This window comes from Leptonychotes weddellii, chromosome 9 (genome assembly GCF_054177405.1).
Source record: "Leptonychotes weddellii isolate Sample4059 chromosome 9, ASM5417740v2, whole genome shotgun sequence".
Classification (NCBI taxonomy): domain Eukaryota; kingdom Metazoa; phylum Chordata; class Mammalia; order Carnivora; family Phocidae; genus Leptonychotes; species Leptonychotes weddellii.
The window spans coordinates 85,070,838-85,086,474 of NC_138377.1; the positions used below are offsets into that span (position 1 = coordinate 85,070,838).

The 15,637-nt window shown below is 42.0% G+C and overlaps 1 protein-coding gene across 1 annotated transcript in view; it reads right to left on the reverse strand.

Annotated features, from left to right (window-relative positions):
• Window positions 1-8,158, reverse strand: part of RAB27A (RAB27A, member RAS oncogene family) — a 75,332-nt gene extending 67,174 nt beyond the window's left edge. Inside the window, exon 1 of the mRNA XM_081831104.1 lies at window positions 8,003-8,158. The gene's annotated coding sequence lies outside the window, so the exon portion shown is untranslated. The remainder of the gene's footprint in view (window positions 1-8,002) is intronic.
• Between the last annotated feature and the right edge of the window lie 7,479 nt (window positions 8,159-15,637).

Below are 15,637 nucleotides of genomic sequence, written 5' to 3' on the forward strand. Positions count from 1 at the left end.
AAAAACAAACTGAGGGTTCTAGAGGGGAGGGGGGTGGGAGGATGGGTTGGCCTGGTGGTGGGTATTGAGGAGGGCACATTCTGCATGGAGCACTGGGTGTTATGCACAAACAATGAATCATGGAACACTTCATCTAAAACTAATGATGTAATGTATGGGGATTAACATAAGAATAAAAAAAATAATAAAAATAAATTTCACTGGCTTTGTGTGAGGCATGGGCTGTGGCAGGGGTAGGGGGAGGGGGCAAGAATGGGACCAGAAAAGCAGCAATATCGGGAAGAAATGATGGTGGCTGGCACATAGCCATGGCCAGCACTCAGTTATTTCTGGATGGCTTTAACTTAGGTTAAAAGCATAATATACTTGTTTCACTTCCTGTGATACTTCAGAAGGGTCAAGGAAGAGACACTGGTTGTTAAAGTTCCATCTGAAAGTCATTTCCTTTAAACAACAAAACAACACAATTTTGTCTTGCCCATGTTTATACCTGGTTACGATCAAGAAATACCAGCATAGGGACATGGAAAGAACACAGTGAAGAACCAGCAGACAGACCTGTCTTTTAGAACCTTCTCTGTCATCAGTTAACCATGTGGCCTTGAGCACAGCTCTGAACCTCTGAGGTGGAGGGGAGGCTGAGCTACCTGGTTTCTAGGGCCTACCAGCACTTAAATTACATGATGCTCTAAGCATAGTAAATGAGGTTTCCTTACCTGGGGGGCAAAATGGGCTGACAACTTAGTGTAGGGCGTTTTTATTGTTGACTTTTAAATCTTTCAGAGAGGCTCTAGTTAAGCAGAAAATCAGGTGTTCATCAAGAAATTGTCCATCTTAATATTTCCTTGGGAAACTCTGCTGTCCGAGGCACCCCTGGCACAAGGGTATGGTTGCTGGCTGGAAATTTGGGGCGTGGACACTCTGGTGAGCTGAGAGCTCACCACACATAAGTGCTGAGAGCACAGGGCTCTGAGGAATTTAGAGATCAAACCTCCAGTCACAATGTTCTCTGTGGGTTTCTGGCAGGCTTCCACTTAATGCTGAATCACATGGCCGAATGCCTACAGACAGGCTGTCACCACAGGGTCCATTCCTCTCAGATGGTCCACCTGGCACCCTCACAAGACCTACTCCATGTGATCCCCGAGGGCAGGGGTGCTCAGTCCCGACTGCCCATCAATATCCACACCTGGACCCTATTCCACATTTAATGACTTAGAATCAGGGTAAGAGAGAAGTGAGAAAGACAACAGTGGTGGACTCAGGCTTAGTGAACTTTACATGATGGAGAGAATGTGTAACTCAGAAAAATGCAGGCCAGGGAGATTCAGTGATTTGTCTAATGCAGGGTTTTTCAGCCTTGGCACCATTAACATTTTGGGCAGGGTAATCCTTTGTCATGAGGGGCCATCCTGCACCTCTATCCACGAAATGCCAGTAGTAACTCCTCAGTTGTGACAACCAGAACTGTCTCCAGACATTGCCAAATGTCCCCAGGGGCGGAGGGCGTCAAAATCAGCCCTAACTGAGAACCTCTGGTGCAATATCACATAGTTAATTATCAGCAATATTACAGACTAAAAGCCATCCTACTACGTCCCAGCTACGTGGGCTCCCCCACATTCAAACAGGAGCTCCAGAACACAGGGGTGAGTCACTCCCTGAGGAAGCATCACAACCCACTCCATGGCTTTCTGTGCCAAAGCAAAGCGGGGCAAAGCTTGACCTTGCCCCTGACAATGGAAGCCCAGTTAGGAACAGCCAGCAGCTTGTTTGGCCACATCTGGTCTCCAGTATCTAACTAGAATAATACCTTATCTTTTCAAGGGCTGCTAGACCTTTTTACTCATTCTTGGGGTCACTCCCTTGCAATGGTGAGATTCATTATGAAAATTAATCACGCTTTGTAAGAAACAAAGAAATCCTGACCACCACCATAGATTATATTTTACAATTCTTGGGTATCTCAAACGAACATTTAAGTCATGACCTATTTCTATGTCTTATCCCTCCCCCCCATCTTAGGGCTAGTATAACAAGAATAAAAATACCTTATCATAAGGTTTAGTTAGTTGACTGAGACCCTGTCTTTGTTTTTAATGATATGAATATACAGGAGATAAGTAACCAGTCATACCCAGATAAGACTTGACCAGCCACCCATGTGGTGGCATCAGGGTAGGATAGATGAACTGCGGTTAATAAGAATGAACAGATTTTTTAGTCTCTTGGCAACCGATTTTATTATTATGCTTTGACCTGGCAGCTGGTAAGGCTTTATATGAATTAATCAACGAACCTATGAAAAAACAAGATTAGTGGCTCTGAAATACAATAGTCTAGTGACACAGGAAGCATGTTCATTTTCAAGGCTGCTTTCTTAAATAAGCACGAATAATTTTAAGATAATAATAAAATAACTCGGCATTTATAAGAACACGTCTCTTCAGGGCAAGTCACCTCTATCTGTGCAATCTATTTATCCTTCCCATATATATTTCATATTTGTTGTACCACAATGCAAGGCAATGAGCAGTTTCATAGGAGTAGGCCACAAAGCAAGCAGCCTGTCAATAGGACAATACTCGGTTGTTGGGGAATTGCTCTCAGTAAGTGCACTGTAATCAAAGCATCTTATAATAAAAGCCTAAAAGGAACAGAAATATTAACAAGACCTCAAAAGGAATAAAAACATGTTGAAGAGCAGACTTTCTGGCATCGTCACAGGGAATGCAACCAAATGGTGGCTTTTGACAGTCAGGAGGCTCTCCGAGAAAAGTCAAGGATGTCTCATGAGAGTGCCTTTGCCTGCCACTGGATCTGGGGACTGGAAGGACAGTGTGATAGGGGGGTGATCCTAGGATGGTGACAACAGAAGGGATTTAGGGTGGGAACTGCTGAATCACTATCTTGTACACCTGAAACTATACTGGAATTTTTTCTAAAAAGTGATTAAGGGTCAACATGAAAACATATATATATATATATATATATATATCTTATAATCTTATAGGAAGACATTACGTGACAGACAACCACTGTGCCTGGAGTTCCAGTCCTGGCTCTGCCACTAACTCTATGATCTGACAAAGTGACTTAAAGTCTGTGGATGTGAATTTCCTAACCTACAAAAGACTAAAATAAAACTAAATCTTCTTCAACTTCCTTCCCCTTCTTATACTCCTTGAGTTTATAAGTCCTCTCTGTCCTTAAAGATTTTATTTTACTTTTTAAGTAATCTCTACACCCAATGTGGGGCTCAAACCTACAACCCCAAGATCACCAGTCATATGCTCCACAGACTGAGCCAACCAGGCACCCCCTCTCTGTCCTTAAGATAGACACATGTGCGGTCACCAAAATAAGCCATAGCTCAGTCATTCTTTGGACATTATCATGATCAATTCATTTCCTATTCATAAATGGGTTTATCAGACTAGAGTTGCCAGATTAAATACAAGATGCCCAGGGGCGCCTGGGTGGCTCAGTCGTTAAGCGTCTGCCTTCGGCTCAGGTCATGATCCCAGGGTCCTGGGATCGAGCCCCACATCGGGCTCCTTGCTCTGTGGGAAGCCTGCTTCTCCCTCTCCTGCTCCCCCTGCTTGTGTTCCCTCTCTCGCGGTCTCTCTCTGTCAAATAAATAAAATCTTAAAAATAAATAAATACAAGATGCCCAGTTACATTTGCATTTCATATAAACAACAAATCGTTTCTTAGTATATTTATGGAACATACTTCTAGTAAGAAGTTATTCATTGTTTATCCAAAGTGCAAATTTCTTTTTTTTTTTTTCACTTGCTAAATCTAGCACCCTATCTCCAACCCCACATTAAAAGTTCGATTTTAAGAATCAAAAGTCTGATTCCATACATGTGGGTAGTTCTAAGGTGGCTGGGGCAATAAATGGAAGGCCTTCTCAAGAGTAACATATAAAGAGGCAATAAACAAATAAGTGGAAAAATAACTGTCAACCTTCCTCTTGAGTAAACGAGGCATCAAATTTTAGTTAACAGTAAATAAAATGTGCGTGTTAGTAGACCTCACTCATACAAAACAAAGAATGTGGTGTGCCTTCCCTGCTGCCTGAGCAGACAGGAGGCCGAATGAGCTGGATGCTCCCTGCTCCCCATCTCACCCTCCAGACATAACGTTAATTACAAACCCTTTATCTCTTCCTCCAACTCAGGGGAGGCTCATGTCTGCTCCCAAGGTAATCAGCTTAAGGGAAACCAGATCATAAACTTAAACTTCCTGACCAAGAAACGGGGGAATAAATGGGGTTCTAGCAAAAACTGCACAAGGCATAAAAAGCAAAAGCCATAAAAGGGAAAAATTACTCTCTTCGGAAGTCACCCTTGTTTTGATAATGGCAACACAATCTTATTTCTTTGGGGCTCACACTATTTTTTAATTTTAGCTTTATTGAGGTATAATTGACTTATAAAATTGCAAGGTATTGAAAGTGTACTTCGTGATAATCTGATGGACATTCACATTATGAAAGGATTCCTCCCATCTAGTTAGTTAGGGGCTCAGACTTTAAATATGCAAGCTCTGTTTTGTTTTTCAGGAGGTTTCAAATGTATAATTCATTAGGGAAAATATATATTTGTATATATCCCCTAGATATGTAAAAATAATCCGTTTCCATATTTTGCAGTGAAGATTCAGATAGGGCACATTCCAAGATAAGTTTAAATAATAATGGAAGGTAGTTTCAATTTTTAAATAACTTACAAGATCAATTACCATACTCTCTAGGCTGATTAATTCAATTCTCGCTGAGAAAGGGCAGCAGGAAATCCTACTCAACTGCAGCCAATACTGCTCTATCAGAAGCAGCAAAATAAGGTGGACTAAAACAAGATATTTACAGCTGTTGGCTAAGAAAAATGAAAGGTATGGACTAGAAGTTTCCAATGATAAAAATAAATCCAGGCTTATTCATTAACTTATTGGTACATTCAGCAAGAGTTTACCGAACATTCCTTTTATCCAAGATACCTTGCACCATAAGACTCAGAAAGTGAGCTAAAGTCATGCTCTGTCTCCAGGATATTACAATCTAGCCATAAGACACAGAAGACAACATATACATAAACAGTTGACAGTCTACAGTAGCTATGTAATTAAATGGAAATGTGTGTCGGGAGTGAAACTTCAGTTAGAAGCCAGAGAAAGATTAATTCACTGTAGTGCAAAATATTCATCAAGAAAGGAATTTCCATTTTCTTGAATTTGAATTCAGCACAAGAAGTGGTGTCACTGGAAGCAGGAGCCAAGTGCCCCCACACAGTCTGCCCAGGCAACAGTGGAGAGGCCCCCCACTGCCACTGTGGGAAGAACCCAAAGCCCTTCCCTTTCCAAGGAGGCTAAAACCATTGTCTTGGGGGCATAAGAGGATAGAACAGGACAGACATAGGAGATGTTAGTGTAACTACAGACACTGCTTCTCTTAGAAGTGTGAAGGAACAGAGAAAAAGCAACAGTAGATGATCCTCATTTCTCAGTCTCTCATTCCCTTTTCATTCTTTCAACACATATTTTTTAGAGCTTACTACGTGCCAGAAACCATTCTAGGCACTATGCACACCATAGTGAACAAGACAAATTCCCGACCTTCATGAAGCCTATTCTACCAGTGGGAGACAATAGTGTGTGTGTGTGTGTGTGTGTGTGAGAGAGTGCGTGTGTGTGAGACAGTGTGTGAGAGAGTGTGTGTGTGTGTGTATGTAATGACAGTTACTGCTATAGATACTCTAAAGAAAAGAAAAATAAGGCAAGGTTAGGGGGCAAAAAATGATGGGTGGGGTGAGGGATGCTATTTTAGATGGGATGGTTCAAGAAAGCCTCTCTAAAGAAATGACTTTTGACTTGGATGAAATGAGTGAGAAAGCCATGCAGACATTCGAAGAAAGAGCATTCCAGGAAGAGGAAAGAGCAAATGCAAAGGTCTTAGGGTGTGGGTGAAGTGGAGTAGGCAAGGGGAGAACAATGGAAGATGAAGCCACACACCACCTAAGGGGCTTGTAGCCACAATGAGGACTTTGCTTTTCTTCTGAGATAAAAAGCTACCAGAGGTTGTGAACAGAGAGGTGAGTGGCATAATGACCTCTGGCTGCTGTGTGGACAACAGACTGTAGAGTGGTGAGGGTAGAAGCAGGGTGGCCCTGTAGGGGGCATTTGCAGTAATTTCTGCAGTGACAGAAATGACAGGATCTTGGCAGAAGCAGTGGAAATGGTGAGAGATGGTTTTTATCCTATATCATATTTTCTCAAAGTAGAACCAATGAGATTTGCTAAAGATTTAGATGTGGGAATAAGAAAAAGAAAAGAATCAGGGGTCACTCCAGAGTGTTTAGTCTGAGAATCTAGAAGAGTAAAATTGTTATTAACTGAGATGTAAAAGACTAAGTGAAAAGCAGATTTGGAAGGGAGAAATCAAGAGTCTGGTTCCTAGAGATTATTGCCTACTTCAAAACCCTTACATCTGCTCTAAAACCAAAGCAAAAGAAATGGAGAAACTGATCTTAAATTTCATATGAAAATTCAAGAGACCCAGAACAGCCAGAACAATTTCAAAAAAAGAAGAGCAAAATGGGAGGACTCACACTTCCCATGCTCAAATCCTACTACATAACTACAATAATAAAGACTATGATACTAGCATAAGGATAGACAAATAGATCAATGGAGTAGAATTAAGGGTCTAGAAATAAATCCTCACAAGTTCAGGGAGAAAGGGAGAAAGAGAGAAAGAGAGAAAGAAAGAAAGAGAAAGAAAGAAAGAAAGAAAGAGGAAAAGAAGGAAGAAAGGCTGAGATAGCTAAATGAGTTGGCTTCAGGCATGAAAATAAAATAAATTCATGATTTAAATAAAAAGAAAGAAGAAAGTAGGAATAAAAACCAACATACAATAAAAGGGGAAAAATGATCTTCAGTCAGGTTCTTTCAGTATTTTATTAACCTTTCTTATCTCTAACCATCTGTAGAGCCCTGTTTTCCAGATTGTTTTGCCCCTAAAGCAAGTTTTTAAGAAGGAAAAAAAGGGGGGAGGAGGGGATAGGAACAACGACCAGCAATAAATTAAATTAGCTATAATTACAGAAAACTCATAGGGCGTAACACTACTCCCCCCTCCCAACATCTGAGTGAAGAGCCGACCATAAAGCCAGAATCCATGGAGTAAGGAAAAACAGCTGTTAGCCCACAGAGCTAAAGAAGAGGACCCTGTGGCAGAACATTCTGGAGCCATGTGGCCTAGGTGGCCAGCAGGAGCCAAAAGGCTGGGAAGATGGAGTCAAGGGCTCACAAGATTTCCTTCATTTCAGGCCTGACTTTGCTTAATTGGTGATCTACTGGGACAAAGACAAGGATTTGGCAATAGTTACCAAACCTGTCTCCACATCAGCCCTACCACCAGTCAAGATCCAGGGGCCTGGTTGCCAGGTTGGGCTTCCTGTCTAACTGACAGGATAAGGAAGAACCCTCTCCCTCCCAGCCAGTTTGCTGTCCAGACCCCTATCAACAACGGTGTAAAGACGTTAAATAATTAAACTGAAAACAGCAGGAGGGAGGAAAGAAATATGGGGCAGTGCAGGAGGTCTGGAACCTTCCTCCTCTCCTGCCAGTGAAGTTTCCTTCTCCGCCCCACCCCCGACCCCCGACGGGAACCCAAGCACCTGGATGCCCCCCGGAGGTGACCTCAGCCCGGTCCCAAACCTGGAACTGCAACTAACCAGCGCCTCGCCCATGCTGCCCCCGACCCTCGGCGGTTGTCCCGGTAGGGTCTGTGCTGAGGGCCTGGGAGAGGCAAAGCAACTTTTCCGCCGGGCTCAGACGCGCAGAAGCTGGGCGAGGAATCGCAGCCTCCAGCGCCTAACCCCAGGGCCAGCCCTGCCACTCGCCCGCTAGGGTGCTCGACTGTCCGGTTGAAGCGGAACCCACCGGGCGCGGGGGGTCGGGCGGTGCCTCCCACACCTCCCGCCGCTGCCGGGCTCACCTGTCTGGACCTCGCTGGGCCCGCGCCGCTCTGCCTGCGCGCGCGCCGCGTCCACCCGTTGCCGGCCCTTTTTGGGTCCTTGGCGGGTATTTTCCGTCTGGCCCCACATCACTTCCCGTAAAGGAGAGCGAGGTGGGGGCGGGACCTCCTCTCTACCCTCCACCTCCCGCTTCCTCCTGTCACCTCAGGGAGCACCCCCGCCCGACTCCGCGAGAGCGCTTTGCGGGCGCCTCCTCGCGCGCCGCTCCCGGTCCCGCCGCCCCTGCCGCGGGGTCCTCTTGTGAGCCTCGAAAAGGCTCCCGCACGCTTCATTTGGCCTATATCAGGTCTCCGCTGGCCTTTCCTGGAAAGTGTGAAACCTTAGTGAGTTGTTTTCGTCTTGAGACACAGACGTGACATTTACAAACTTCTCCAGGATCCGAGAGCTGCGAGGTGTGGTTTGGTGACTCTCGCCAAATCTCCTCCCCCAAAAGCCAGGTTCTAAAGGTATTTGTCAGGGCATCAGATCGGTGTCTCCAACTGTAGTAGCCAAGGGTGCTGAGCAGCCGCAAAGTCGGCCCCACCCAGGGTTCCTGAGGCTCAGGGTGCTCCTGCTGCAGGTACTCCCTGGTCCAGGTCCCTAAGGGCCGGATCCGCGCCGAGCGTCCGGCTCTGCCACTGTCCAGGCCGCCTCGCCAGCTCCTCACTCGGATCCGCCTGGGCCTGGCCTTCCTGGGGCAAGGGAAAGCTCTGGTTTATGGAAATGACAGGAGGGAGAAAAAGTAAAATTCTGGCAGGAAAAAATGTATTTCTGAGAGGAAATGACAAACGGGGTCCCTGCTCATACAGTGTAGTTCGGATTCGAAAATTAAATTTCTAAAAGAGAGCAATTCGTTAAAAAAAAAAAAAAAAAGGCAAAATGTGGCACAATATAAAGAATAGCCGCTGTAAGGATAAACCTGCGAGCTTTTGCTGCCCCCCAGCGGCTTCCTTCTCTCAGCGCGGACGGGCGTGTATGCGGCAGCTTGGATCTGCAGCTGTGAAGGTGGTTTAGGCCACCAGGTTACCACTCAGAGGCAGCCAAATTTCTCCTCCAGTGGCCTCGGGGTATGGACAGTGGCCTTTGGGCTTGCTTCTGCGGGCTCCCAGGCGAAACACGTTTGAACCAAATAATTCCACATCTAAGCAAAGCAAAAATGATTGAAAACCCTAATCCAGCTTCTCTTACCATCCGTTCCATCTCACTGATCTGTGTCTACTTCCACCACAAATTCCAGCTGTCCCAGGCCCACGTCCCCAACCCCATCATACTTCCAGTCTGCAGCTACTCACAGTTTACACTACAATACAATTAGCTTCTCAAATATGTGTCCAATTTACAAAATCGCCTATAGGATAAGCCATATGAAATTGTGAAATGTTGAATATGCATCTAATCTAATGTTTATAGGGAAATATAACAGAATAATCTCAGAGTTAGAGATAACAGATTTCATCAGGGTGATAGTGTCAAGGGATGTTCCCCAGCTAAGAAAGGCCATCAGACTGTTGTTGGTGGAGGCTGACAAGAAAAGTAGCCCCATGTTCATGTGTAAAGGAACAGTCCTAGGAGTTACTGACCAGCTAATAATTGGGGGCCAGCAATGCAGCAACTGTTAATGGCTGATATGATACTAGGAGAGTCTTCCCCTTCAATCTTCCTCACTCCTGCAGCCAAGCAGGGCTGTAACCAGGAGCTTACCAAGCAGATCAAAAAACAGACAATGGTAACGTGGCCCATTCATTATCCTTTCATTCATTGAATGAGTCCAATTTATGTACTAGAGATGGAATAGTGAACAAGGTAAATTGGTCCCTACCCTCAGTAGCTTGATAGGCCAACAAGTAAGCAGTTAATTCCAATGTGGTGAGATAAGATCCTCAATAAGGGAAGTAAGAGTATTATTGGAACACAAATAAGTGACACCAAGTCAAGACTTCCCAGAGAGAGTGATGTATAAATTAAGAAGGATGAATAAGGTAGGAGGGTGAGGGAGAAGAGAATTCTAAGAAAAGAGAGCAGATGGGGCGCCTGGGTGGCTCAGTCGTTAAGCGTCTGCCTTCGGCTCAGGTCATGATCCCAGGGTCCTGGGATCGAGCCCCGCATCGGGCTCCCTGCTCGGCGGGGAGTCTGCTTCTCCCTCTCCCACTCCCCCTGCTTGTGTTCCCTCTCTCGCTCTCTGTCAAATAAATAAATAAAATCTTAAAAAAAATAAGAAAAGAAAAGAGAGCAGAGGAGAGACCTGGAGCCAAAAGAGAGCATCAGATATTAAAGCAACTGAAAGAAGTTCAGAAAAGCTGAAAAACTGAGTAGAAGGAATCAATCAGACAAGAGACTGGAGGAATAGCAGAGGCTGGATTTTGAAGAACCCTGGAATGATTATAATTTATTGACCATTTACTATGAATCAGCAAATATGCTAAGAAGTTTGCATGTGTCCCCTCATATACTTCTCACAATTGCCCTCTGAAATAAGTACTATTCCTGTCTTTGTATTACAGATAAGAAAACTGAGCCTTAAAGCAATGAAGTAACCTGACCAAGATCATACAGCTGAAAGTAGCACAGGCAGGACTAGAATTGAGAACTCATTTTCTAAATGGCCATTAAGGTTAAGAATGGGTTTCAGAGAACAATTAGCATGCTGAAATCCAAGTAAGGAACAATAGTAATCTGGCTTAAGACCATGTCCATGAGGATGAAGATGGATAAACAGATTTGAGATATTTAGGAGAGTAAATCAAGAAGATGTGATTGTAGGTGGTGAGGGAGAGGGAGAAATCCATGAAAATGCCTGTTTCTGGTTTGGGCAACTAGGAACCATTGAGCATAAGGAAGAGAACCCTATTGCAACAGGGTAAAATAGGCCATAATGAACAAGTTTAGGACATTTTAACTTTGACACATCAGCACTGGGAGAACATACAAGTGAAACTGCTCAGTATGCAATTGAATAGGCTGATCTGAAGCACAGAAGACATGGACGGAAGCTATTGCCCAAGGGGTACTCAAAGACATGAAAGTCAATGAGCTAGTCTAGAAAATGTATAAAGAGGGCAAAGAGGGGGCTTGGTACAAAACCCAGAGGATCACTCCGTTAATGAAGTCTGAGAAAAGAGTGCCCAGAGAAATAGGAAGAAAACAAAGAGAAAAAGTTATTACAGAAACTAAATATGTTGAATATATCTTGTATATCAATTCAAAATCCTCTCTACATCACTTCTTACTCTGGTGACAGAACTAATCACAGTATACCCTGGCTTCCCACCCTGGGGCTTTTCTGACACTGCAGGCTGCTGCTTGAAACACGTACAGTCCCAGCTCCAGTATCACTAATAGGGCGGAAATTGGAGGTATCAGTAAGAACTCATGATTTTTAATACATAGAACTAGATAGGAATCGAATTATATATACTGATATGCATGTATGTATGTACTTTCCAGCACTGTCTGCTAAGAGGTCCTAAAAGCAATTATATCACAGTAGCTATAAATACATTTAACACCCAGATTTTGATTTCTAAATACCCTTCTATAATAAAAGCAACAGGCACATGATTATATCTAAAATAGCTACAAAAAACAATTAGAGCTAAAAAATAAGCAAAGATCAGGATACAGGATCAGTTGTATTTCTACACACTGGCAATGAGCAATCTGAAAAGGAAATTAAGGGAAAAAACCCTATTTGAAATAGCATCAAAAAGAAAAAAATACTTAGGAATCAATTTAACCAAGGAGGTGCAGGGCTTATACACTGAAAACTACAAGACACTACTGAAAGAAATTAAAGAAGACTTAATAAATGAAAAGATATTCCATGTTCATCTTTACATAATATTATAAAGATAGCAATACGTCCCAAAGCAATCTACAGATTCAACACAATCCTTACCAAAATCAACATACCAACATTTTTTGCAGGAGTGGAAAAGTTGATCCCAAAATTCATATGTAATTGCAAAGTACCTTGAATAGCCAAAACAATCTTGAAAAAAAAAAAAAAAGAACAAGTTTGAAGGACTCACTTCCTGATTTCAAAGAAAGTTAATACAAAGCTGCAGTAATCAAAACAGTGTGGTATTGACATAAGAATAAACATATATTTGAATGGAATGGACATGACAGTCCAGAAATGAACTCATAAATCTATGGTCAATTGATTTTCAACAAGAATGCCAAAACTATTTAATGAGGCAAGAAAAGTCTCTTCAATAAATAGTCCTGGGAGAACAGGTTATTCACATGCAAAAGAATAAAGTTGGACCCTTATCTCACACCATATATAAAAATTAACTGAAAACAGATCAAAGACCAAAATTATAACAGCTAAAACTGTAATACCTATAGAAGAAAACAGGCACAAATCTTCACTACCTTGGATTTGGCAATGGTTTCTTAGATTTGATACCAAAAGTATAAAAATGATTAGGTTAATTATACTTTATCAAAATTTTAAGATCTTGTTTATCAAAGGACACAATCAAGAGAGTGGAAACACAACACACAGAATAAAATATTTGCAAATTATATCTGATAAGAATATAGTATCAGAATATAACTGAGTTCTTACAATTAAAAAGACAGCTCAATTAAAAAGAGGGCAAAGGACTTGAATAGATATTTCTCCAAAGAAGATATAAAAATGGTCAGTAAGCACATGAAAAGATGTTTAATGTCATTAGCCATTAGGGAAATGCAAATCAAAACCATAATTACTCTTTCACATCTATTAGGTTGGCCATAACTTTTTTCAAAAACAAAAGAAAAATTACAACTGTTAAGTGAGGATATGGAGAAATTGAAACCCTATACATTGCTGGTGGAAATGTAAAATGATATTGTCACTTTGGAAAGCAGTTTAGCAGTTCTTCAAAATGTTTAATAGAATAACCATATGATCCAGCAAGTCCAGTGTGATCTTGGATTAGTTCCCAGACCAGAAAAAAAAAAATTGTCTATTGATCTAAAGGACATTAATAGGACTTGGTAGAATTTGGATAAAATCTGAGATTAGATAATATTGTATCAATCTTAATTTCCTGATCTTGATCATTATGTTGTAATTAAGAAAGACAATATCCTTGTTTTTAGGAATTACACACTGAAATATGTAGTAGTAAAAGGGCATCATGTGGGCAACTTACTCTCAAAGAGTTTAGAAAACAATAACGTGGTATGTTCATAAATACACATATATGGAGAGAGATTAAAGCAAATGTAGTATAAAATGTTGACATTTGTGGAATTGGGGTAAAAAGAGTACAAAATTTTTTGTACTCTTTTTGCACCTTTTCTCCAAGTGTGAAATTATTTCACAATAGTTTTTTAAAAAAAACTTTTGGAAGTCTCTTTAGGAAATCCACTGGATCAAGTCTAGTGGCCCACTTAAAAATCTATCATTTTCTTGGCTTTATATCTCACTTTTTTACTCCCACTATCTGCTCTCCTGATTTTAGAGTTAGAATGGATTTGTGATGAGACTGGAAAAACCACACCTGATTGTTACATGGAATGGAAGGCCCTGATGATATTCCTTTCGCTGAGGCACTGGTGAGGAGGCCACTGACATCTTTGAAAAGCTCAGTGGTGGTTGCCCTTTATAGGTTGAGACTGACAGTTGAAAATGCTGCTGCAACAGGTCTCTCTAGCATCAACTAGAAATAAAAGAATCCCCACTCACTAAAGCTACAGGCATTCCATGTCCCCACTTGTCCCAGGCCTTGCTAAAGCCTACAGGTAAATGCACTCCACACACAGGGTGCCTCTGGATCACTTGGCTCTAGTGGCCAGAGGGGCTAGCTCTGATGGCCAAAAGGGCTTGTGTTCCTGGGCACCACAGGATTGTAACAACTGGAAAGACATTTCAGGGCAGGCTACTATACCAAGGGCACTTCACAGACTGCCAACTGAAACACACCCCAGTCTGCCTATGAATAAGGTCCATTTACTTGTTCTGTAACTTTAACCTGATGGACAGACTTTAAGTTTGTCAGATATCTGCAGACTACAGAGGCACAACTAGGCATGTAGCCATCTTTGGGAAACACCATCTTTGCACCCTCCTTGGCCTCATCACAGCTTACTGGTACCTCCCAGAAAGTAGTTTTCATTCATCTTAAGTTCCAATTCTTATAACTCTTACCCAGGAGATACCTCCAGATCTCCTGGTCTAGAGGTCAGCAGGGTCTATAATTGTGTGCCCAAAGGACTATATATATTCACATAAGTTAAAAACTGCTGTCTAAGGATCTGGCTTCCAATTAGCCTGAACCCAGGTACTGACTGAGATCACAGGCCTCAGCACACCATCAACAGTTGGGATCCACAAGAACAAATCAGTTTACTCAGACAATCACAAACATTTCAAAGACAAATAAGAGCTAGCGCAAGGTTGAACAATAGGTTCATCTCCTACATAAGACCAGTCCTTCAAGTCTGGGAAAGGTAGCTGTTTTGCATTATACTTAGAAACAAACATGGAAAGCCAAGGAAAATGAGGAGACAGAAAAATAATTAAAAAAAAAAAAAAAAAAAGAACAAGACAAAACCTCAGAAAAAGACCTTAATGAGATGCAAAAAAGTAATCTACCTGTTGAGTTCAAAGTAATGGGCATAAAGATGCTCCCTAAACTCAGGACAAGAATGGATGAATACAGTGAGAACTTCAATAAAGAGATAAAAAATACAAGAAAGAACTAAACAAAAATCACAGAGCTGAAGAACATAAAGGAACTGAAAAATACACAATAGGCATTCAACAGCAGGCTAGATGAAGCAGAAAAATGGATCAATAACCAGGAAGACAGGTCAATGGAACTCACTCAAACAGAGCAGCAAAAAGAGAAAAAAAATTTAAAAAGTGAAGATAGCTTAAGAGACTTATAGAATATCATCAAGGAGATTAACATTAGTAGTGTAGGGGTCCCAAAAGGGGAAGAGAGAAAAAGGGCAGGAAATTTATTTGAAGAAAATTATAGCTAAAAATTTCCCTAACCTGGGAAAGGAGACAGACATCCAGGCACAGGAAGCATGGAGCACTTCAAACTAGATAAATCCAAGGGATCCACATCAAGACACATTATAATTAAAATGTCAAAAGTACAGGGCACCTGGGTGGCTCAGTTGGTTAAGCATCTGCCTTTGGCTCAGGTCATGATCCCAGGGTCCTGGGATCCAGCCCCATGTTGGGCTCCCTACTCAGCAAGGAGGCTGCTTCTCCCTCTTCCTCTGCTGCTCTCCCTACTTGTTCTCTCTCTCTCTCTCTCTCTGACAAATAAATAAATAAAATCTTTAAAAAATAAAATAAAACAAAATGTCAAAAGTTTAAGAGAGAATCTTAAAAGCACCAAGAGAAAAACAACATCTTTTATACAACAGAACTCCTTAAGACTACTGGCAGATTTTTCAGCAGAAACTTTGCAGGCCAGAAGAGAGGGGCATAATATATTCAAAGGGCTGAAGAAAAAAACCTTCCAACCAAGAATACCCTACCCAGCAAAGCTATCATTCGAAACTGAAGGAGATTATCTCTCCTTTTCCCTATACAAGCAAAAGCTAAAGGAGTTCATCACCACTCAACCAGCTTTACAAGAAATGTTAAAGGGACTTTTTTT